This window comes from Anabrus simplex, chromosome 4 (assembly GCF_040414725.1).
Source record: "Anabrus simplex isolate iqAnaSimp1 chromosome 4, ASM4041472v1, whole genome shotgun sequence".
Classification (NCBI taxonomy): domain Eukaryota; kingdom Metazoa; phylum Arthropoda; class Insecta; order Orthoptera; family Tettigoniidae; genus Anabrus; species Anabrus simplex.
The window spans coordinates 168,127,070-168,153,597 of record NC_090268.1 but is presented as its reverse complement, the minus strand read 5'-3'; the positions used below and the strand labels follow the sequence as shown (position 1 = coordinate 168,153,597).

General features: G+C 39.6%; 1 non-coding gene across 1 annotated transcript; it reads right to left on the bottom strand.

Moving 5' to 3' along the window:
* Positions 1 to 23,156: 23,156 nt before the first annotated feature.
* On the bottom strand, positions 23,157 to 23,233 carry TRNAS-CGA (transfer RNA serine (anticodon CGA)). The gene has a single exon. It is a non-coding gene; the product is annotated as a tRNA-Ser (tRNA).
* Positions 23,234 to 26,528: the final 3,295 nt, after the last annotated feature.

Sequence of the window (26,528 nt, the reverse complement as noted above, 5' to 3'; positions counted from 1 at the left end):
TTCATGATGTAAGTGGCTTCAATCTATACTTCTTTGCTTCGTCATCACATGAGATGGTCTGCCACTTTTCTATTCCTTGAAATATAACTTGATGTTTGCACTGTTATGTACTCCTTTACTGCTTCCATTTAAGTCGTGAATTTCGTATGCATTATTTCTGAATGAACGGTTGATCATAAATGGTCCTTCGAATAAATGTAAGAATTTCGCGAAGATTTTGTTCGTTACACTGGAAATTGCGGGTTTCTTTATTAATACAAGGTCGCCTTTCTTCAACTCAGGTTTGAATTTCTTATGCTGTACTCTCCTTGTTATCTATGATCATAATGTCGTCATTGATCTTAATCCGTTCTTGGTTTTCCCTGGTGTGTTCGTCAGATATAGGGAATCTTATATCTTGTTTCTCCATATCGATCGTCATTCCAGTTACCGTCATGAAGTCTATTCCTAGTATAATATTATATTTAATTTTGTTCATGACGATGAATGGATGTTCAAAGTGTCTGTTTCCAATATTGATTTCCAAATATGTTTGTATATTGCATTCCACCGTTTTATCCGGAATTATACCTCTTATTTTAATTTTCGAAACTGGGATGGTTAATAATTTCATTCTTCTACTCATATCTTGGAATAATTCCTTCGAAAGCACACTGATGCTAGCCCCAGAATCAACTAGGCAACGTACCTTCAGCTCTCCAACTCTTGCTACGATAATAGGCAATTCATATTTTCTTTTCATGTGACGTACTGTCAAATCCTTTATCAGTTCTTCCGAATCGATTTCCCATGAATCAACCTGCGTTATGAAATAACTGTGAATTTTGGAATCCAATGCGTTCTTTATATTCTCAACCTCACCTTCTAATTCAAAATCGGCGTTTTTTTTTTTGTGCTTGTTATCTTCTCATTTTCTCTTCTACATTCGAATTCTCTCGAATTTGGATCGAGGATTTGTTCTTCCTGTTTCCTCTTTTTATATCTCTGTAACTCAAGACTCTCCGCTCCCTCTACATCAGCGTTGACGTCTTGTTCTCTAATTGCTTTCTCCCACTTGACCTTCTCGTTTCGGTCCTCATTTACTTCGCGTATAGGTCTCCGATTATAAGTTTCCCTTCCTTGGTTGTCTCTCACATTTCTTTTTCCGTAACCATGTCTTCCTCTGAACTTACTTCTTCCTCTGTTTTCTCTATACGGGTTCCTGTATCGCATGTTGGGTCTATATGCTCTATTTCCCATGTATGCTTCTTGGTTGTAGGACCCTTTCCTGCAATAGCATTTTTCTTCATCTCTCCTTCCACTCTCCTGGTTTCCCCATTGTCTCTTCCTATTCATTTTTCCTCTTTCTTCAGGGGTATTCCTATCGATGTTTTCCTGTGTGAGCACATTAACCGTTTCTTCACCGTAAGTATTCCTAATCATTCTTTGAGGGTGTGGTGCTGTAGTCATATCGATCTGTCTAAGTGTCGTTTCCATTTGCACTGCCGTAGTTGGGTTAGCAGTAGCCAGCAGTCGTTGTACATCTGAGGGAAATTGTCGTTGTATCGTCTTGATCGCTTCAAGTTCACTGGGTGGCGAATCAAGATCTTGAAAACGGTGAAACTGGTAAGCGAAGTAATCACTAAACCCTGTTTGACCATTAGTAGCATACTTGCGAGAATACAACTCTAGACGTAAATTCTGCTGCATTTCTGGACTCCAAAATTTTTGTAAGAACGCCGTTTTAAAGTCGCTATACTCATGGAAAGTATACTTAAATGCTTGGAACCATAAGCTTGGATTAGCATCTAAATGCTTTTCCACTATTTTCAATTTCTTCTCCTCAGCGATGCCATGCTCCTTAAAGTAATCCTCCATTTCCCTAGGGAAACGTTTGGGCGAAATACTGGTTGAATTATTAAAGTGCTTCGGTCTATCATCGAAAGTTTTTATGACGTTAATAATCGTAGAATAACCACTGTTTCCGTTATCCACATTTGTCTCCCCCATACTGTGGTTAGAACGTGTGACTGGTATGGGTGTCCCTTCTCTTTCATTTATTTGAAACTCAACTCCTCTGTTCCGCTCGCTACCAGACATCATAACAGTCTTTCCTGGTCCTTCCTCCCGAATTTCTCGTAACTGAGCTTGCATTCGTCTAAGCCCTTCTTCAGATTTCGATATTCTTTGGTTTAATTCATCCTTATGTTGTTCTATTTCGTCCCTTATCTCCGTTATTCTGCTCCCAATTTGGTTTGCAGCCTGGTCGTACTTCTTTTCCAGACTTGCACTCGTGGTTTGCACGTCCTCACCTAGTTTTCCTATACTTTCCTCACATAATCTCCACTTTTCTTGGGAATCTAGGCTTAACCTTTCCATGTTGTCTGATAAATCCTTTATTACATTCTCCTTTAAAGACTGGAGATAGTTATTGTTCCCTGTCATTTCTTTCCTAACTTCGTTTATTTCTTCTCGTATCTCTCTGTTCTTCTCCTCTATACTTCCACTAATTTCAGCTTTCCATTCATCTATATTGTTCTTGATCTCTTCTTTCATCTCCTCCATCATTATCTTATGTCTTTCTTCTTGTTCCCTAGTCACCTCTTCCATCTTCTCCTGATATTTATTCATTTCTTCCCTTTGTTCTTGCTGACCTCTCCTTATTTCCTCCATCATTTCTCTATGTTTTGCTTCCTGTATCTCCCCCATTTTTCTCTCCAAATCTTCCATGAATCTCTGATATCGTTCCTCTTGTTCTTGCTTCTCTCTCTTCCTCTCTTCTTCCTGCCTCTTCTCCTCCTCTCGTTCTTGTCTCTCTTTATTCTTCTCTTCTTCCTGCTTCTTAGCCATTTCTTCCACCTGTTTCTTATTCATTTCTTCCATCATCTTCTTCAACGTCTCTTCCTGCTTTCTCATTTCTTCCTGCCTCTCTTTCTTAGCTTCCTCGTCGCGTCTTCTAGCTTCTTCCTTCCGTTTTTCATCACGCATTCTAGCTTCATCACGCTTTCTGTTCTCTTCCAATCTCTCCTTTTTAGCTTCTTCCATCATTTCTTTTATAGCCTGCAACAATCCCCGATGCTCTTCTTTCTGTCTTCTTTCTTTCTCTTCCTGTTCTTTTTGATATTTCTCTTGTTTCTCTTCTTGGCCTTTCCGATACTGTTCTTGTTCTTCTCGTTGTTCCCTTTGATACTCCTCAAATTGAGCTTTCAAATGGCTTAACGTGGTCATATCGATATTCAATTAGTATTCAAAATTCTAAAAATCCTAATAAACTCTATATTTTCCCTAAGTTCTCCACAACTCAAGTTCTCCAGCAATGTCTCTCCCACTACTTCAACCAACAATATATATTCAGTAAATAAACAGGCAGGCTTCACTACTTGGATCTGACTCAGCTCACGATGTTGACCCAATCACACTAGGAAATATGAGGTACTTGTTCATGTACATATGACTCCAATTCTTAACTGAAAATAACTCAAATAACCTCTTACAATCTATCTCTTATATCTAAGTTACATCTAAATAAATTAACATATTAGCGGTCATCTTTCCTTCTTTCCGAGTTCTGACTGCTACCAGCTATTTTCTGTTATTCTCTCCAGAGCAATCATCCATTTCTTCTTTCTCCTATTCCATTATCTATACTGGGCATCTACTCGTTCTCACAGCCTAATATCTTGCTGTGTCCACTTCGATCCCATAAAATAATAATGCATAACAGTCCAGTAAAGAAATTACCGTACGACATCTCCATCTCCATGCAATCATCTTGCTGTTACAATCAATAATTCCTCATCCATTAATTCCTAAAATATCTTCTTTATCTTACCCACTTCTTTTGAGTAAATTCTCCCCTTTTACTCTAATATTGCACCAAAGATCCGTCATTCGACTATCATCTCTGTCATCTTCTTAACAGGTTTCCCGATGTTTTCCTCATTCTTATCGCTACATATGGGAATCAACCTCTTCACCGTTCTGTGTCGGATTCTTTCTCTTGGAATTCCCACGACGACTTTCTCTTGAATTTCCACATACATGAGTATCCCAAAAATTCTACTTGGTTTGCAACCAACAGTTCCCGTGGCGTTTTTCTCCATTCGCATCACGTTGAGGCGCCATTTTCTACTTGCGCCGATCCCGCGTCCAGGCATGGACTCAAGAGATCCTGACTAGCTCTAAATTCAATTAATCTGGTGACTGAGTTCTACGGGTGTGAGTTCCGTAATAGAAAAACGTCCAGGTCGATTAATGGTAGTTTCTAACTAACGCAGAAAGACGTCTCTTACTCGTATCTAGCTAGGTACCATATTCTTATTAACTCTTATAGAAATTATCGTCGCTTGAAACTACTACAGTCTTACAACTAATTCTTATTCTAAGAACACAGAGAAAGAGTGTTTAGGTTTCACTATTCCATATTTATTTTAAATATTAAGTCAAATATTCAAGAAAATTATCTCAAATTTTTACCAATGAAGTCGTTCTTGAAATGAGTGACTCATTGTCGACCCTATAGTCTATATCCGTCAACAACTTTCAGAAAAATTACATCTTCCGAATTCATCCTAAATAAATGTCTTCTCGGATCATATTATTTCCTTTCATAAGCCCATTAATCTCCAAAATCATAAATTATTAGCATAAATTTCATGTAACATCTGGGAATTTTTTGAAAAAGCTATGTTTTCCTTCGTATACAACTCACCTACAAAGCTGGGTGATAACAAAATAAATTAATGTGAATACAGATAATGGTATTTACATGTGCCATACTGGCAAGAAAATAAACATTAAAATCAAGTATACTAAGAATATAGGATGCATCCACAAAGAAGAAAATAAAAATTGTATTAACTACTATTTACAGTATTTCTAGTGACACTCTCTTGAGAAAATAAAGAAACGCTAGTAGAATTGCCGATTTTTAATGTTCAGTCAAGAAATGGAGTTCAAGTTGTCTGAATCAATTATTCTTGGGATTCTGTTAGTTACCACCTAATCCTTACTCTATAAACTGTCACATTCCTTAATTTTCACTGACTGTTTGTCTAGATGCAGGTTTAGGACTCTCAATGAGGCTATCACCAAGCTCTTCTTCAGATTTGATTTGACAAGTACTCTCTTGTATGTTTTACATTTTAAACATTCACTTCTGCCTACTTAGTTGCCTCTTAGACGCTCATATTTCCTTGTGTCACACATCATGAGCCAACCTACGTCCATTGTAAGTCGTAATCACCCTACAAGTAACATTATCGCAAGATTTAATTTATGAACTTAAGGTAATATGACCTCAGCTTATTGATTATCAGACTACGTGCGTACATGGTTGCAAAAAAAAAAACAAAAAAAACGTCACCACACATATCATATGTAGCTATCATAACACATACTATCAACGGAAAATCTACATGGTCAGATGACACTATCTCCGACTAAAAAAATTAATTCTCTTTTGAAAATCTAGGTCACCAGTGATCAGCCTATGGGTTGAAATTTATCCAGAAATAAAGTTATACACCGTGAGAATTTTCAAGATCATCCTAAGTAAATCAGTGAAAGCTCAAATCTATCTTGAGTACATATATGATTCTCTAGGTAATCCTAACATGGATGAAAAAAAAAACATTGCACTACTCGTCTCGAGATCATATCCTAAGCTATGTACAATGCGAAAGATCCAGAATTATTACATGGAATTGGCGAGAATTCTGTGACACCCTCCGAAACATCATTTGAAATGACTAGATCTCACTTCGCACCACTATGACTATTTCTCTCTCGAAGAAAACAATAACTACCACCATCATAAATCATTAACATCCATATATCATATCTATGACGCGTTAATATACACATATTTCATATATAACAACTCTTTCACTTCATCATATGTAAATCACCACCTTAACTTACACATCAACGTGCCGTGACATTCATAAAATGCCTACTTTACTTACTACTGTCATAGTGCCAAATTTAACATGAGCTTGGAGTAGTCTACTGCCATATTCCTTCATAAAACACATCCTATATACGATCTCGAACTGATTGACATTGCTTAAATTAGGACACACAGGTATTAATGCCAACTTCACGCACTACTCAACACTGGTAATAATAATAACTCTCGCTGTCTCTCCTCACACATCACTGGAAAACATTACGATCGCACAATCACTTGGTGACCACGCCTACAAGTGGAATTAACATATCATGTGGATGAATACCTACTTCCAATCACATCAGCAATACGTTTATCCACGCACAGTCTTAGCACAAAACAACCATCAACATGCAATAAAAGAAATAATATACTCTTACTTACGAAAACGACTTAGGTAATGGACTTAGCTTTGCTCAAGATGGTCTCGATGTTTCCTCATCTCCGGTCATCTGAGATTAGGATCTCGTCATCTGGTTCCTCCAGAAGTGGTCGGGTACATCGTAGCTTCTCAACACTGATCACAGGTCATCCGGGACAGCCAACATCGTATCGCCTCATCAGGATCCAAGCAGCATCGCCTTGCTCCCTTACAGACCCATGGTGAAGACTCGTGCGTATGAAACAGAACAATAATAGAATATTTGATTCATTGCTGACATCTTCCAATTAATATATCTCTTGCGTTGCTCAGATTGCATAGATTTCGTTGGGGTACAGTTGATCCAATAAACTAGTTCAAAATCGACTAAGACATATGTTCTGTATATATTCCAATTTGAAAATAAATTTCTTTCCGCTATCTTTTTATTGGCGTAAATGCACTCAACAACTGGTCAGTAGGTGTCCTTCAACATTAAACAGTATCGGGAAAATTTTATTGAGGACCTGCGCCACTTCGTGACGTAGTTCTACTGTAGTCTATTTATCTCTTCTTTTTGCGTATTTAATCTCCCGCGCAGCGTTTAAATCTTGATATCAGCAGATTGGCGTGTAGTCGAAAATTATCTTTCGTTTCCAATTTATAGTATTTAGCTCCGCTGGATAATCCCTTTCAAATCTAGTCTTGCGTCTTCTTAACACGTCGAAGTGAGATTATATAATAAGTGATGAGCATTTTTTTTTCTTGAATAATGGTTTTAAATAATGTCCATTTGTCATTTTTTTCTGCGCCTTCTATACGCGGTCATTTCCGTAACCGACCGACGAAAAGACTTACATTTCGGCCCGTACTGACGTTAAATGCATTTTATTTGACATTTTGATCGCAGAGACTCCATCTTTGTTACTACAGCTCTTAAAAAGAACTGTGAAACGGCACAATATACATACATAAGCTCGTGTGCAGATCACACCTGAAAAAGGCTAACACTAGATTATTCAATACACACACAATCACTATTGAACCAACAATGCATATACTTCCAATTATACGTAGATGTTTGCGAGATACCGACAATTTCTATTTCTATTGCTTTCCTTGTAATGGCTTTGCCTTGTACGACTCTAAGTATTTCGTTGTTGTTTCACACTATTTGCACACATTTACTGCATACATATCATCTAATAACTTCCTTTCACATTCAATTTACATAGACTAGTGATATGCTCATTTAGCAACAACTTTTCTTAAGCTTCCGCGTACCAATTTCACACACTACCATTACATCGACACCAACAATGAACAAAATGACCAGGCTTTGTATTCCATCTTTTCGTTTTAAAACAAGACATGAAATAACAGAATTACACACTAGATGTGGAAGTTTATCTTAAGTACCTACTTACATTTATCGATACCTAGGTGTCGCCACCGTCCTTATTAACAACTATCGATGTTTTACATTGCATAACATTACCCTTGTATATGCGATCTTTGGTTTCGTCTTATTTTATGCATTTTACATTCTACATTTAACTTAATTTTAACGTTATTTACATGTATTTACACTACTTTCCGCTCAAAGATGAAAGCAAAGTCTCTCTCTTCACGATCACTTCTTCGCGTATTCAACGTATCTAGTTGAGTTCTCGCCTAGACTGTTCCGGCGCCATGTTTCCGGACCTCGTGTTCGCTGTTTTCACTCGCGCTGTGGCGCATGTTCCACATGGAAACGGCACAATACCTCTAAAGCTTTTTAGAATCCTCTTCAATTATCTATATTGTTCCTTTTGAAACAAAATCCAATACTAGACTGCAATAATAAAAGTCGGTTTGCGTTTGATGACTCTTCCAAGTTCTGTGGCATCCCATATGATCTAGACGTTAAATACGTAACCTCTTTGATACAGAGTGCTCCTAAAATCATTGACATCGGCAAAGGAATTCATTTAACTATCCGTCACTTTCACAGTTTGACGTGCCAGTCGACCATTTCATAACGAATCTCGAATTATATCGAACTAGATAGATAAGGTATGGCCACCGTATGTAGACTGAACTTGGCCCATTTCATCCGACTCATTCCATGGCCTCCGCTATACATCTCCATCGTTGATGTTTCACACTATTTATTTACATTTACACATCTCCGGGACGTGACGGCGCTCTCCGTGTCCGTATCCGTCCTTTCCGACATGAATATTTTACGTCTGTTCTCACACTTCAGTTCCGTGTAGTTCCGTGCAGTTATAAGTTGGCACTCAAGTGTTCCATGATGAGTTCTTTTAGTGATGAATAACTGTTAATGATAGCTATAATCTTGGACGAAGAGGAGAAAGAGAGGAAGAAACAGTGAATTCATCCTATATGGAAACGGAGGGGTAAGGAAGGAGAGTTTTATACTCTATATAAGTGCTTGAAGGACGAAGAAGTAAAATTTCACGGATACACTACATTCGCTTTCAATTAGTTGAAAAATTAAATAATAATTACTTGAAAAATTAAATAAATGAAGTTGTTATTAATTTTTAATACCCCTGACTTTGTAGGTTGGGGACAGAATGTGCCTTGCTGCGCCACCGTCGGTGACTATGTACAGACAGACTGATTTTCTTAATCTTAAAAGCAAAAAAATGTTAGTTACCTACCTTCAGCTTCCATTTTCTCGTCAATTTCGTCCCATACACGCTTCTTCAAACCACTATCCATATATTTCGAATCAGCTAAATTATATAGAAAAGAGTGTGCCTTCACTAATTCAATCAGCAGTTCGTCCTTCATTTTGGGAGGTAAAGAACAGTTCAAACGTACACAGATAACCTCAGTACTCGAAGAAAGCACAGAAGGAGGAAGGCGGGAGGAGAGAAATCACGTCCATGAAAACAAGAAAATATCGTTGGCGAGCGAATACGTATTGCCGGCACGGATCACGGAGATGCACTGAAGGTTCACGGCGAATGACGTCAACGGAAGTGTTGGAACTCATCCCTTCGTTTACATGGCGACGATATTTTATTTTCACGGAAGATGCCGTCACGTCACGGAAAGCGCCGTCACGTCCCGGAGATGTGTGAATCGACCTTTATTCATCTTCTGCTTGAAGAAAATACAATGTTTATTAAATACTATATGACATTATATTACCCACCGTAATTTAATAAGACACCACGGGGTTCTGATCTTATTAATTCACTGGTGCCTTGAATCCGTTGACTGTTCCTTGTCCAATTAAGCGAGTTATTTGACTTACTGACGTACTTGGACGTATGATTTTATTAACTTACATTTCTATAAACTTCCAATGTTTCCTTTAACTCTAATCCAACATTCAATGGAAGGTTATATTCCCCCCTTACTCAACAACGAAATTTCGTTTGAAAGGATAAATTTCATATTTTATGCATGACTTAATCATAACCTTCTCTTCTTATAATGGAATCAATTCTTATAATGTCTTTTTGAGTTGTAAAATAACTCGCAGTCAATCATTTGCACAAGTTTTGTAATTACTTGCACGGTTATTCGAGATACAATATACCATCCTGTTGTTTCCGATCTTCAGTGAACTATTTTATTCGCTATGTTGTTCGTCCGTTAACACATATTCATCCCATGCATCATATTTTTTTCGGCGTACATTATGTCGTTGTCCTCTTCGTCATTGACAATAGGAACGTGATATTATTTCAAGTTGGATGCACTGAATACGGAAACATTACTGGAATCTAAACTCTGTATTTTGTAGGCATTGCTATCTAGTACTTCGATGAGCTTAAATGGTCCGATGTAAAGATGAGCGAACTTAGAATAAAATCTCGCTGTAGGGTTCGATATAGCTGGTTTCCTTACAAGAACTAAAGTTCCAACTTCTAAAGGTTTCCGGAATCTTTTATGCCTTAGCTTTTCAAGTCGTCTTTCAGCTTGCTTCTTCATGCACGCTTGGGCTTGCTGTATGTTTTCTTCAACATCGGGTTCCTTCTCAATTGGCCTACTGATGATGTCATTCCATGCACGCTTCGGATACTCATTCTTGTATTACATTTAGCTGCCCTCGGAAAGCTATCATTTGTTCATCAATACAAATTTCTCTCTCAACTTGAGGTTATAAACACCTCTCCCTCATACAATCATAAAATAGGCCTAACTTTCCGAAACCTATCATTATTTCCAGGTTTCGTTAGTGTGTCAACCATATGCAAGTTATTCCTAATCTGAAAAATCTGTTTCGATTCATGCTACTCCTAAATAACTCAAGTCCTGTTGCACTATCCCAATACATTCTAACACGAAGATATTTTGTTGCTCCCATAACAATGTGCAAACCAAACAACACTTTAATTTCCTCAAGTATGGTTGGCTTGAATGTCATGCCTTTCTGAAGTGCATAAATGTTTGTTTTCTCTGATATGTTCTGATATAAATGTTCTGGTAAATACCTCCAGCACTATCCTAATGGGGAAAGAACTTCTGTATGAGAAGTTGTACGTGGATAGTCAAACTGAATATCAAAAGGAATAATGGGCTTGCGTTTCCATCGAATATCAGACCAATGTGCCAGGAAATTATCTTCAACAGATAATTCAGCATCTCCAGAAGCACCAATAGTATATCCATTGCCACTTCCCTCAGTTGGGCTGCTTACAGAAATCATCTCATCATCAGCTCCTGAAACATATCGCAGAATACAGCTATATTTTAATATTTATTAGCTAAACATTTGGGCAACTCAGTTTGCCATAAGGGTACTGGAGTTTCTTAATGTGTAATATTGATTAGGATCACGTACCAATGCGCTGTATTTGTGGGTGGTGTAGAGTTTGTGGTTCATTATCATCATCACTGGATAGGTCCTCCACATCAGACACATCTCTATTCTCCAACAACTTCAAAATCGTATCAACGTCGCTTGGGTTTATTTTCATCCTTGATGAGCCTGAATTTCAACAAAAATATATTTTTAGGGAACTCAGAGAACAAAAACAAAGTTTCTTTTTACATTTCTAAGAGAAAATCCAGAGAATACAACACTTTACCTTCTTCTATATTGCTATAAACTACCAGGTATATAAATAAAACTTTGTGAAAGACAATGAACTCAGTCACACTATTTGGAACACTTGAGACCCCATGTACAGTATACATGGATATTATGAGTCAAGTGATATGAAATACTAAATATAATTAGTATGCATATTCTATTCAAACCTTTCATTTTAAATCCCAAACAGAATTTTACCCTAAACAGAACAAAATGTTAAAAATAAAGAATCAAATTTTCCCACTTACCTACACCAACAGCATGCTTGTCTGCCATGTTTGTTGTTTATCTTCATAATTCACTAATGTGTTGGTAGATGTCACTTCAACCAATTGAGAAACAAAGAAAAATCATAGGAGCCTCTAGCAAGACAGAGAACTCCTCTATTCACTAATATTTCTTGGTGCTATAAGCTAATGAATTTGATGTACAGTATACTGTACACCGGGAATGAAAGAGTTAAAACAGTAATCACCACAACCACCATCACCCTGACTACGGCAATGAACTGGATACTTCATTGGAGCACCTCCTTATAAACTACCTTAACTGTTTCCCCGTTGGGCGTGAGTAGATGAAGGTCACGTGGAGAACTCACGCGTGAGCAGCCAACATACCAGGTGGCTCACGGACGCCGTACTTTATACTTATAAATGTCCCGCATGCATAAGTTTATGATAAGTCTACCAACTGATTTTAACAGGGGAACTACTGCCAGCGGGCAGGTTACGTCAGAATATGAAGAGATAAGAAACAGAGTCACACTCGCAGCATGTTACTCAGCGCTGCCGGTCGAATGAACCCCTTGCATTAGTAAACATCGTTTTCGACCGCATAGTTCTAGGCTGGTGTATGCTACAGCCGCACTATATTTGCTGTATGTATATCGGCAGTAGCTAGTGTGATCAGCAGCGCTGAATACACAGACATTATTTTAATCTGGGCAATCTGGTCGGAATGCAACAGAAGCTCCAAACAGACGTATGCCTTCTACATACGTACTTCACCGAACAGTATTAGTTTTTGTTTCATACATGCAACTCTTCCATCGAGTGGAATGTCTACACGTGTATAAATAAATAAGTTATTAGATTTCCTTTTCTACACCTTTGGCATGTCTACAAACAGTAGCGGCGATTAGGGGTTGCGGCGAGGAGGGACAGTCTCTCCACCCCACCTTCCACTTTGTGGAGTACACATTACATTTTCATTCCACTTTAGCCAGCTTGAACTAGGAATTATTTTAAAAAGCTGTTTGTACAAACCTTGTTATCTTATCTGCTAATTCCTTCGTTTATTTTCTTTAATTATTAACATAATTATTGACGGAAATACGCACAAAATGCTGTTCGTCTCCGCTAACCAATTTGTATAGCACTACGGCAGGTAATGGAGACTTTGCCTGTGCTGTGAGGAAGGGTAGTAGCGGTATATATTGTTTGCCGAGCTCGTGGCCACTGAGTTATAATTCACCCACATGTCGCGCGCATTCCTCAGTCTGGCAGTCTCTTTAGTGTCTGTTAGTTTCTTAGTGAGTATTCAAATACAATTTCTTTTAAATTGCATAATCATGCCGTACTTCTATGTAATTACACCGGGCGAGGTGGCGGTGGGGTTACGGGCGTGCAGCTTTGAGTTTGCACTCGGGAGATAGTAGTTTCGAATCACACTGTCAGCAGCCCTGAAGATAAGTAGAAAGTACGGCGTCCGTGAGCCACCTGGTATGACCGACCGTGGGAAAAGCAGGGCGATGTCAAATCAATCCCTGTAGTTTTGATTGTCTGGCCCTGCGTTTTGTTGATCGTCATCACAAAGCATAGCTTTACCGGAAACTGAGTCCTTCTAAAATGAATGAGGTACTCTGAAAGTACCAGTGGAATGTAAGGAATATACAAGTTGCTTTTACGTCGCATCGACACAGATAGGTAGGTCTTAGGGCGACGATGGGACAGGAAGGTGCCAGGAGTGGGAAAGAAGCGGCCGTGGCCTTAATTAAGGTACAGCGTGGTGTGAAAATGGGAAACCACGGACAACCATCTTCAGGGCTGCCGACAGTGGGGATCCAACCCACTATCTCCCGAATACTGGACACTGGCCGCACTTAAGCGACTGGAGCTATCGAGCTCGGTGCAAGGAATATAAGCAGTTTCTCTCCTACCGATGCCTATTATTATGTTTGCATCTGTTACCCTAGCCATTAGCTTGTTGGCCTGCAGCCTTGTTCGTTACATTGAGAAAGGGGCTTCAAGTTTATGAGGCACATGCTGGGGAAACTGACCTTCAGTGTACGTTTATTTGGAGGCTTCCCGGCAGGAATCAGAGAATTAAGAAACTCAATGGGGTAGTTGATAACATCACTCTCCTCGACTGTGCTATCAATTGACAGGAAGGATCTTTCTCCGGTCGAGGAAAGCTGTAAACACCTACTGTTGATATTATCAACAGTATCGTTCCTGGGGGCGAGAATAGCTTTCTCGCAGAACTATTCCAAAAGTTTGGCATGGAGTTTTCCGATGTCTGGATACACTCTCGAGATTGGTCCTTCGCATAGAATCGATCTTGTTTCACAGTTCTTTAGGCAATTCAATCTCCTCGTTGATATCTAAAACATCCCCATTCCCTATATGCAATAATAAGTCAGAAAATCTTTGCGCCTCAGGGTCTTCTGTATTTTGGACTCTCATGTTCGTAGTGAGTTTAAGAGTCTCGACATACGAACTTATCTGATAGCTCTTCATTGCTGCTTTGACTTAATCAGCTCGACTGCCCCGTGATCGGAATGGCCGCGTTTGCTGAAAGTCGCCTGAGAGCAGAACTGTCACTCCACCCATCAACCTATGATTGTCATGCAGATCTTGGAATTGTGTCTAATGCTTCCGTGGCTGGTCTGTGAGACATAGAAATTTCGTCCCAGACAATAAAACAGTTTTCTTGAGCTTTCTAGCGTCCACAGTCTCCTTTTTATATTGCACGTACGAGTATCCTCGTAGTTTAAATTCAGCGGCAGCTTAAAAGGAGAGTGAACAGTCTGGCCGCCTGGCAGTATAGTGGCTGCAATGCCTAATGCAGTAACAGCCAAAGCTATTTGTCCGCGAGACCTTATATGCGAATTAGACTAACGAGAAATGTCTTCCCAGTACCATCTGGTGTTTCCAAAAACTATAACGCCCTGATGTCTTTATGGACACTGTCTAAATTGCATTGTAGGCAGACCTCTGCTTCAAGTTTAGAAGGGGTTCATTGGCGTTGATACAGATCCTCATTTGGTAGGTGTCGTAGTTCTTTTCCACAGAGTACCTACTGAAAATGTCTCCCGTGGGACTGCCCTCTGGAGCAGGTAGGCCGCAGGTGTCCACAGTTCCACCACAGGACTTGAGCATCTTAGTCTCAAGAACCGGTCAAATCCGGTTTTTAATGTGATTGATATAGGTTGCAGCGCCTGTGACTTTAGCTTCGTGCAAATAATCTTTAGAGAGGTAGTTTCTCAAATTCAAACACGGTTGTAGGGGATCGGACACTTCAGAGAAGATTAAGACTTCTTAATTTTTGGGGGGGAGTCTGTGATCGATGTCTCTGCAATAGTCTGCTCCCATTGATGGTCGTCCTCGAGTAGTCCAAGAGCCTTGCACGCTGATTGGTAATCAGCCCGGTAGGACGTTGGTCCTCTCACGTGAAGTTAAGCCGTAGGTAGAAACAATCCCCGACGTTCATGTGAACTATGTAGACTCATCAAATGGCATTAGCTTTCCTCACATGAGGGAACCCCTGTACAAGAGAACCTTGCTTTCGCTATGAGATTTATTTTTCATGTGTAGTATGATGGAACCTCAGGGTACAAATTCTTGTCGAAGTCATTAGTGCTGCAACGAGTGAAGAAAGGAGTAAGTGGTAAGTGTCGTAGCAGGTGGGTCACCAAGTTGTACGTTATTAAGGTTGAAATACAAGTGGATTGCCAGAAGCAACCACAGTCGGCTCTCTGTCATTGATTGAGGAAGAAAGTATTCTCCACACGGCTTCAGAAGTGCTAATGTATCGTCCTTCCTGGGACTGAAAAATCTCATCCCTCCCATTATGAACAGTGAAAGTGTCGTGATCTGATCCTGTAATAATATGCTTACAAATATATTTGATAGATTTCACTGAATTACAATATTCCGTGTTAATGAGGGCCTTGAATGTTCTACACAGTAGCTGCGGGTAAGCTACTACCGAGCGTTTGTCAAAAGCGACGGTTCTTTCTCTCATAATAATCTCGAAGTAGGCCCCTCCGTTTAAGGGGCTTCTCCGCCTGTGGGTAGAGTACCCATCATATCCTGTTACAGTTACCTTTAAGAACTTCTAATCGTAGTCCTTTGAGCATTGTCCGTTGGGCTGTTGTAATTCAGAGCACCACAGGGTCCATGAATAATGCTGGATTTCAAGATCTCGAAACGTTCAGCATCAACGTCAGGATCAGGGAGCTCGGCAGAGATGATTGAATCAATAGCATTAGCTGCAATTTTATATTCTTGCCATATCAAGGTATGCACGTGGGAAAGATCTCGTTTTGCCACTCGATGGATTACATGTGCCGCCGGACAGATCCAAAGATGTTTTGTTGTTGTGAGTTGTCTCATGAGGCATTTCATCTTCAACTGAAACATTCTTGCGATAATGTGGTGCCGATCATGAGCTTTTTGGTGTTCGAACAGTTCCAACTCAATATTTTCCCATTTGGGGTTACATATAAAAGTTATGAACAATTTGGGCTTGCCATGGTGCCGCACAAAAGGCATCGCGTCTCAGATTTTTTCGTAACGCAGACCTCCCGTGAAGGAGGATGGTAAAATGGAACGTTTCCCCACGTTGTTAGCGTTCCCATCAATATTATTGCATCTCGCAGCTGGATGAAGTTTTCCACACGGAGTGCTGTCTGGTTCGTTCTAATGTAAAATAAGCGTTCACTTTCAATTTGGCGTAAATATCTACTAAGAAATTACTCCATAATCTCCAAACATAATGCAAACTATTTAAGCGTGCTCTCGGATCATGAGCCGGTACGCATAAAACTTCATAGCCGAATCTTTGCTCTTGCCATCAGCGTGTTTGAACAGAAAATGTTATCCATCCTCGCCTCTAGGGAACAGCAGTGGATATTGGAGGGCGTCATACGACCTGTGTGTCTCAGAAATTTTTATCAATTTTTGTTCCTTGCTTTAAGTAAAATCTCCCTCCGTTTAAACTGCTGCCCAACAATCACCACTGCTACTTCGTGGCATGTGGGAGCATTGAACTTCGTCTGTGAGAATTGAGAGGAATTTTTTTCTGCGTGAATGATAACTGACAAATCTCCAGATGGGTTGTTTTCCAGAGTGTTTTTGAAACTGCAGATGTATGTATTTATACCACCCAACGCAATAAAACAACACAATCTCTTCAAGTGTCAGTACATTTGCTCCGACCATACGGAAAATGAGTAGTTCAGGTCAGAGGTATGGTAACAGCTGAGGCGCACAATAACAACAAAGAAGGAAAATAAACAAGTTCTCATCATAAATGATCCCGGTGACACCAGAGGGGTGGATGAAAATAATCCTGGTTACTGTGCTGAATTGTTTATCCTCATTTCAAAACAACGACATCTTTTCATTTTGAATCAAAGAGACTTTTAATTAAACAAATACAGTTAATTACAATTTAACGAAATGGGTATTCTCGTTGGAAATAACCAAACAGAAAATGAAAACCTTAGTGCTCAATTAACAAAAGAAATAAACTACGGTCGACCGTTAAAAATTAATTAAGGAATTCATATAAAGTTACAGACTTTCCAACGATTCTAAATTACGCCTTCTCAGATCTGAGGTACCTTTTTAGGTTGTCATCAACCTCCTTGCAGTATTCATTCTTCCATTGCATACCTTTTTCAAATTTGAACTATATTTAACTTAAGTTTCGACATTCTTCGATGCTGTAATACCTTTTTGGGGTATCATCCAAGGAGTTCCCACAAGGGAGGGAGGAATGTTAGGATCACGATTCCAAGAGAAAGTTTTAAAAGTAGTAAGGTCAACATGACAGGGGAGGAAACTTATTCCAGAGGGGTGAAAATAATCCCCAAAAATAATTTAAAGTATCAAAGAAGTAATACAACCCTCAAAACTAAATAATTTTTAAGGACATCAATTCATTTCCACCAACATCCATCAACAATTAGCATCTCTCCATATATCAACATTAGGACTCCCATGGCAACGAACACACGCCAGACACGTTAAGAAAATGGCCAATCATGGGCCACCTAACAACAATAGAGATTTACATATTAACAAACAAAAGAAAATCAGGACGCCGAAAACCACGAATGTACCAAACAAAATTATTTATAAATGTAATTAAGAAGGAGAAAATGAAGGTAAAATAAAAGGAGCATGAGGATGTAATTTCCACACCCTTGTAGTAACTCAGTTGGTTAGTAACCTTGCCGAAAAATTACAATAACCCCTTCTTTTTAGGGCTAGAAGCCATTACCAAAAATTAAGTAGTAAAATTACAATATTCAAGAATAGAGACGAGTTATGTAGATTTTCAGTAGACGCAAGTCCATTAGTAAACACGTGGTTTACATAAAAGTTCTTTTGACCCGATAAAGGTTTAACTCCAAGATTAAAATATAGAATTTAGTTGATGCAATTTCGAACCAAAGAACGCGGCACACGCACTTTCATAGTTTCAAAATTTCAGTTCAAACACGTGGAATAAATAATCAATTGCTTGGATAACACTTACAGTTGTAGCATCTTGCAGGAATCGTAAAGGTGCTTGATTAGCATATTCGTACTTACAGTAGAAGCAGTCGTGAAAAGACACTCAAATCATATGAAGAAATTCCAAACGAGGATATCTAAAAAGAAAATATTATTAAATGTTGAAGACCTTTGAGGGCAGAAGCGCTCTCAAACGAAACTTCATCCAGGATCCATGAGGATCTCACAAGCCATCACGCGGAGCGGATAAAGATCGCGTGCTTCCTCCATCCTCAACTACCAAAACGTTAATGGCTGACTACCCAGAAGCCAAATCAAGTGTGACCACAGTCTCAATGTTTTCGTGCGCAGACTCGCCCAGTGGAAGGGGGCTAGAGGCGAGCAACAGTATACGGGAGTAGAGATGGGGAATCCGATTCTTTTAGAAGAACCGATTCGTTTGAACCGATTCACTAAAATGATTTGTTCATTTGATTCGTTCATTTAATTCGTTCATTCCAATACCACGTGACGGAGAGCCGAAAGCGAAACCATGGACTCAGATGAACCATTCCGTTATGTTCTTTATAACTGATACTGCTTTACATGTTTATAGGTTACAAGAAGTGAAATGTTCATGGTATAATAATAATAATAATTGATAACATTTTAACAAGAGTAATATCCTTTTTAGAGGTTACAGTAGAAAAATGCTACACAACTGTCTGAGTAATCCTTTTCAAACTTAAGTAGCTAGTAAATGTAATTAAGAAGGAGAAAATGAAGGTAAAATAAAAGGAGAATAAGAAAGTAATTTCAACACCCTTGTAGTAACTCTGTTGGTTAGTAACCTTGCCGAAAAATTACACTAACCCCGTGGTAGAGTGTCGGCCTCCGGATCCCAAGATAGCGGGTTCAAACCCGGCAGAGGTAGTCGGATTTTTGAAGGGCGGAAAAAAGTCCATTCGATACTCCATGTCGTACGATGTCGGCATGTAAAAGATCTCTGGTGACACATTTGGTGTTTACCCGACAAAATTCATTAAATCTCAGCCATAGGCGCCCAAGAGAGATCCGGTTTACTCTGTCTGCCATCTAGCGGGCCTAGAGTAAAACGGAACGTCGAAATTGACGAGCAGACAGCCAGATGGCGTCAAATCGAAATGTCTGCACACGGTAGCTGAGGCCATACGATTATTATTATTTATTATTAGGGCTAGAAGCCATTACCAAAAATTAAATAGTAAAATTACAATATCCAGGATCTCACAAGCCATCACGCGGAGCGGATGAAGATCGCTTGCTTCCTCCATCCTCGACTACCAAAAGGTTAATGGCTGACTACCCAGAAGCCAAATCAAGTGTGACCACAGTCGAATTTGAAATTTATAGTAGATATGAACATTTTTGTGGCCATGTTTCACGCGTTCGTTCACGAGAACAAGAACGTGAACAGGAACCTTGAAGTAAACTTAACCTAACACTTCGCAACGAGCTGGAAGTTGAGTGTATATTGAAGTTCCGAGAAGTGTATGACTTGAAACTATGTGATAATTTCTTATTAAAAAAATATTATTTTACTGTAAGGTTAGGTTAGTAGTATTTGACTTGTGGACCGGACTTTTAGTTCAGGTTAAATAAAAAATAACAGAGTCGTTCTGCACGAGTAGTCATTGATTCAAAAATGGTGGACACCCGATTTGGCGATTTGAATCGGAACGAACGAGGAACCAAGGAACGAGTTGCGGCGTTGCGGCTGCCATCTCTCGATTCACAAACGAGTCGATTCATTTCGTTTACTGAATCATGATTCAATCGTTCAGTTCAATGATTCGTTCATTTTGAATCACTCGTTCAGAATCTCCCCATCTCTATACGGGAACAGGCACTTGCTTTACATACACAACAGAGGGCGACATTTGTAACATTCACGCCAGCAGAAGTTTATGCACATAAGTAATGAAAATTATGCTAACATGTGACCAGGAACCACGTAATAAATAACGCAGAAGTAAATTAAGTCAGAGACACGAATTTCAACGGCAATGCGGCCAGCACTAAAATATTTATGGAGAGGGTATATACTTTACTCCGGTTATAGTATTGTTATCGTGTAACATACATTGCAAACCGTTCACGACACTGGGATTGAGAGAAGGATTATTTGTACAACGCAAGTTTATCTCGTCGTCACCTGTAAAATATGTTTGTAAACATTTTGATTTTAATTTGTCATCAGTGTGTAAAGGTGATTCAAAAAGGTGGTAAACTTGCCCTTGTACTTTGAACGTCGGTATGAAATTCCCGTGATGTATGATTTGAGCGCCGAATGAGGTCATATGGAAAGCCGAGTTATACTTTCTGGCGTTCTCAAGGAAGTTTTTGGACTGTGGATATGTTACATGTTACAAATCTAATTGTAAACCGTATTTGATATAGATTATAATAGTCGTAAATAAAAAACAATAAGATATATTCCAACGTAAGGGTCTTCACTACAGGCTCATTACGTTTTATTCACCATCTAAGACTTTGTTGAACTCCCAGTAAAAACTCGAAGACACCTATTTTGTCTTTAATTTATTATTAAAGGAAATTTGGATACTTGCCTCTACACACATATGCATTTTCAGGCTGATTAATTCTGTGATGTGAACAATTCCACTAGTCAACTAACTAATAAGTGATTTTTCGTACCTGACTCTCATTTTCTGTGAAATAGACTGAGATTTAACTTGCGACTACTTTTATTTTACTTTAAACTTCATTCAACGAGAAACAAAAATGATTTTCATAAGTATTGTAAAACAGTTTTTTAGTGATTGACTGATAGCAATGTAAATTATAATATGATTATGTACTTTATTATCAGCGTATGTAATTTGATATACTGTATTTTAACCTCCGTCAATATGAATGTAGTGTTATCTTAATTATGTGAAATTGTTAGAGGCGTACACACTAATTATACGGTTATTGATTTTTACTAATGAGAACATTAGTTCTTAGAGGACTATATTACTTTAAGTCACTAGGTTCGGGGCCCTGACCAAACTTTAGGTTAAGTTTATTGTGGCTGAACCTGCTTACGACAGTAGAGTGAAACATGTCCCAACTTATAACACCAGTTGTAATGATTATACCCTAAATATAAGGATTGATAAGTATTGGAAAGTTGGTTTATCCGTGGATGTGTACCAGTCAGACGACCGTACAGAGGTTCAGGAGGCTCAAGGATTTTCTCTAACTGTATTTTCCCTGTAAGACAGTAGGTTCGAGGGGGCTCATCACGCCACTTACGAGCTTGACAGTACTGGCATTCTATTGTCATTCTGCCAATTAGAACAGCTGGGTTGATTTCGTAAGCCACCTTGAGGTCGTATTGGAAACCTGAATCTTTCTTAACTCTCCAAACTGTGAAGTTTTCAAAATTATATTTTGGAATTTGTAAGCGTTTCCCTCGCTCAAGGTCTTTCTCGACTATTCTACGCCGTCTGATCTTTAAATTCCTCCAACATTTTTGTCTTTCTCCTTCAGTTTCATCCTGTATTCTATTCTTACTATACAGACTACCCACTGGTTCCTCACATCGACTTCATGGATCATGTTTGCAATTAGCAAATATCCCTCATAGATATTAATTATTATTAATAAGAAAAGAGCATAAACGTGCAGAGAGTTAAGGTTCATTGTTCTTTGCTATATTCCATTAGTGATTTAGTGCGCTTGTGGCACTCGCTGAAGTGGTAGCGTTTACAGGCCTACCCGCAGAGGCTGCATACACACTCTGGTGAGGGTTCGTGGAAACTGTTTCTTGTGCATAGCTTGTGGTAGAAACCGCGCACTGCGAGCCTAATTATGACGCTTCGTATATTCTTGTTTGGTCCCGTCCAGTTCCGATCTAGCATCGCATCTGTTGCGTAGAATTCGGGCCAGATGTCCGCTCTCTTGTTTTGTCTGTCCCGAAGTAGGTCCGAATCTTGTTTCGTCGCTGGCAGCTGTTGCCTGAACCTCAAGTCTTCTATGAGGAAGCACGTTTTTGCAAGTTGGTAGGCCAGTCTCGAAGGGGCGTATTTTGATATTCCCAAAGTTCTATTTAGGTATCTTGCTTTCACACACTCAAGGGTCGAGAGGTCTCTAGTTGTCAGGTTGTTCCATATGAGCTCAATGCCATAGGTCAGAATAGGCATTATCTTTGCATAGAAAAGAGTTAATGCGGTGTCTAGTGCTAGTCTTGTCAGATTTTTAGTGTCTTAAATGGCTTTTATTGCGGCGGCTGCCCACTCCCGTATGTGAATTTTGTAGGATGATCCCGATGGTTGTAGGGTGATGCCTAGGTACTTGAAGGAGTTTACGACCTTTAACTCTTCCGCTCCGTAGTATATTTTGTATTGTGCAGAGGTTCTTCCTCCCCTCCTGAAGATCATTTGCACTGTCTTGTTGGTATTCAGCTGGAGTTGGTTGTTTTCGACCCATTCCTGTAGCCGGTCTACAGTGTCTTGCAGGGCCTCCCTGTCGTGCGAGCCTAATACGATGTCATCTGAGGTACATTTTCACTGAGTCCTTTTGTAGGATGTCTGTGATGTCTGACATGACGATGTTGAATAGGGTTGAGCTAATCGGGTCTCCTTGTAAAACGCCGTTGGTCTGCACTATGTTTTCTGAGGTCGTCACGCCATCTTTGTTTATGATTTTGTTGTAGGTGAGCAGGGTTTTGATAGCAGCTGTTGTTGGATTACCCTTTCCTGTCATACTTTCAAGTTTCTTCATGAGTATTTGTCTGTTCAGCAGGTCAAAGGCTTTTATGAAATCTACGAAGACTGTGTAGAATTTGCTCGACGAGTGTCTTAGTGCGTCATGTATATCTTCTAGGAGGTTAGCAACTGCGTGAAAGGTTCCTCTTCCCGTCGTGAATCCGAACTGTGTTTCCGGCATTAAGGCGTCTGTTAGTGAGTAGAGTCTGTTTGTCAGGATTTTGGAGAATATCTTGAAGATATTTGAAACAGACTTTCAAAGTATTAGGTCGTGTTACGTACATGTAGTACGTGTTGAAGAGATGTTAAGTACAGAACAAAAATGGCCTGCCGGACACCAGTGGGATCCGAACCCACAACCTCCCGATTTCGCGTCGGTTGCTCTACCAATTGAGCTATGGTGGCCTAGGCCATCTTTGTTCTGTTTAAAAGGATCTGAGCTACAGGTCTGGCACTGCTGCTAGCACACTGCAAAGTGCGTTTAAGTCGCCCGTTGTGGGGCATGTCAATGAATATTGAATTTTCACGACCGCATTGTAATCGAAGAGATGTTAAGTACACGACCTAATACGTTGAAAGTCTGTTTCGATTACAATGCGGTCGTGAAAATTCAATATTCATCTTGAAGATATTGTTCTCAAGTGCAATTCCTCTGTATGCGTTGAGGTCCTCTATGTCACCTTTGCCCTTGTATAACAAGATGATGTTCGACTTCCTCCAATCCTCTGGTATTTTTCCTGATGTGAGGCATTTGTTAAACAACATCATCCACAGCTGGGCGAGTTGTTCAAGAGTTTCTATGAGGTTTTCGTTGAACACCTCGTCTGGTCCTGCTGCTTTTCCTTTTTTCCTTTTTTTAGATTCCTCGGTTATTGGTTCAGATTCTATAGTGTATGTCTCTTCGGTTTCGTATGCTTGTTCTAAGTTGTTCTTGTTGTAAAGCTGAATGAAGTGCTGTTCCCAAACATTCATCGGGATTCCTGCCACTCCTGCTCTGCTTCTCTTCTTTATCGCTATAAAGGGGTCCTTTAGGGCTTCTTCTGCTTGTCTTTGTGCATCTGCTTCCGTGTGATTTGCTATTTTGAGCAGGTTTAGCTTCTTGTATTCTTTCCTCTTTTGTGCATTTGCGTTCAGGTAGTCTGATGTATTTGTGTGTTTCGCTCTGTGGAGGAGGTGTAGGGCTTCTTTCCTGGTGCGGTAGCATTCTGTGTCAAGCCAGGGCTGTGCTATTCTTGTTTCCTTCAGCAATTGTGCACTATGTATATACAACAGAATGGAGTCCAGTGCAGATTGGAGCAGTCCTTCTTCTATTAGGCTTGGAACATTTCCTAGTAGTTCCTTTTTCTTTTCTAATGCGTCATTGTTCAGTTTCCTTGAGATCTTCTGTGTATGGGAGGTTTTCGGCAATGCGGACGCTCCTGATATAGCAAATATGGTGCAGACTGGTAGGTGGCTTTTCAGTGGGGCGACTGTTGATCGTTCCAGCACTTGTTGTGATTTTATTTTAATGTGTTTTCCTCTGTAGAAGACCAGGTCTATTATACTGGATCCGTTAGGCGCAAGGTATGTCTTTTCTTCCTTTTTATTGACCAGAGTGAACCCTTCTTCCTGTAGTAATTCCAAAACCAGAGCTGTTTTTTTGGTCAGGCTTGTCCAATCTACAGTTTAGGTCTCCTCCCAGTATCACATTTTCTTCTTCCCTTGTCATTGAGATTGCATTAATTATCTGTTTTACTGTATCGTTGACTGATTGCGCTGGACTTGTGTAGAGTCCTATGATAGTCTGTCAGTTTTATGATGACTGTGTTTTCTTCTGTGTGTTTTGCTTTGAGTTTTCCTATGGTGTTGTTATACATGACGGTTACGCCTCCTTGTGGTCCAGCACGTTCTTTTGTTTTGGCCAGTGCATGTGTACTGTAGAAGAGGGGTTCGTCGATGGGCTCTGAGAGGAAAGTTTCAGTGGCTATTACGGCGTCGACATTGTTCCAAAAGTAGGTAGGGGTTGCTGCTTTTAGATTCTTTAGGCCTTCTACGTTCCATAGGAGTAGTTTTAGTGTGTTTTTGTCTTGTTGGTTCGTTTGGGTTGAGGTCTTTCTAGTCAAGTCTCGCTCCTGTGGACCGACGAAAACGAAAATGTCTGACCGTAACTCCTCTTGGCCAGAAGTTTGCATCGGTCGCTTTTTCTAGATCTTCTATTGGTATTCCTACGCGAAAGGCCTTTAGATGGCCAACTGTTGACAGCTCCACGCACTCTTTCATTTCGGTAACGCCTTGTTTTTGTAACTGCCTTTCATTTTTTCTTTCGTGGCTTCACGGTGTAGTTTCCCAATATACAGCCATGCATATCGAGGGCCTGCTTGTAGTTCTCCTTCTATTGGTTCCTGTATTCCTACTGTTTTCTGGGGTTCTCTAGGTTTTTGTGGGCGTCTGGCAGCACTTGCGTATGTCCCGTTTCTGCTTTCCGGCGCGGTTCTTGCTCTGAGCGAGGTGCTGGTATTTCGTTGCCATCTATTTCTTGTGATTCTTCCTGTTGTGATGTTTCAGAGGTTTGCGTCTGTTGGGGCACTGGGTGAGCCTGCCTCTTATTGGATTCCTTCTCGACTGTTTTCGTGATCATGATAGTCATGTCGTTTGCCAGAAAGTTGATGATATTTTCCACTTTCTCGCTTAGTTCCTTCAGTTCATTTCTTTCTTTCGGCTTTAAAATTTTTGGTTTGCATGAGTCGCAGAGCCAAGTGAGTTTACATTTGGATCTCTTCATTATGTCGAATTCTCCGTTTGTAAGTTTCGAGCAGGTTTTGTGGTACCATGAGCTACATGGTCCTTCGCATTCAGTTGCGTCACAATCCTTATCAAAGACGTTTTTTGCATGTTCCGCACAATTCTTCTTTCCCTGATGAAGGGTTACTTGGCGATGCTGAATTAATGTTGACAGCAATGTTGTCTGTGTTCGTTCCTGTTTTCTCTACGGGAGCGATCTTGCCAGTTCTCTCGTATGTAAGACACTGCAGATGTCACTTCCGGAAATAACCACGAACTTACAGAATTATTACACTTATAAAATGGTCCTAATCGGAGATGAGAATTAAGACGTCTTGAACAAATTGAACACGATATAAGTTAATTAATAATTAATTAATTAGTTAATTAATTGTTAGACCACTGAACATTGTCCCATTCACAACTGTATTTTCCAAGCTGAGTAATGACACGCTGTTATTTCTCTTTGGTTTGATAAATTGAAAAGGAGAAAGTTTATTCCTTGATATTTAGTATGCTCACCAGCGGGTATTCTCAATGCTGTTATTCTCTTTGGTTGACTATCTTCTTGAAAAGAGAGTAGTTTATTCCTTGATATTTAACAGGCTGTTATTCACCTGCAGAAAATTTCAATAATACGCAAAACATCGACAGATAAATAGTTTCCGACCAGAATTGAGTATTAACAACTTATCACACGTATAAGTACGTTTATACACCTCACAATAAAGCAACTGCACCTCACTCGCATAGGTATATATCACCACAATGGTATTCAGCTTGCACACCTATAATTTTGCCATCAGCTCTTACAGCAAGCATTGCAGTACATATTAATGAGAAGGAGCAGGGGTTTGCTTTTCCTCGGGAAAAGAAATATTTAAAAACGTAAGAAAATCGCACGCACGCACACACACGCACACACACTTTAACTAATCAC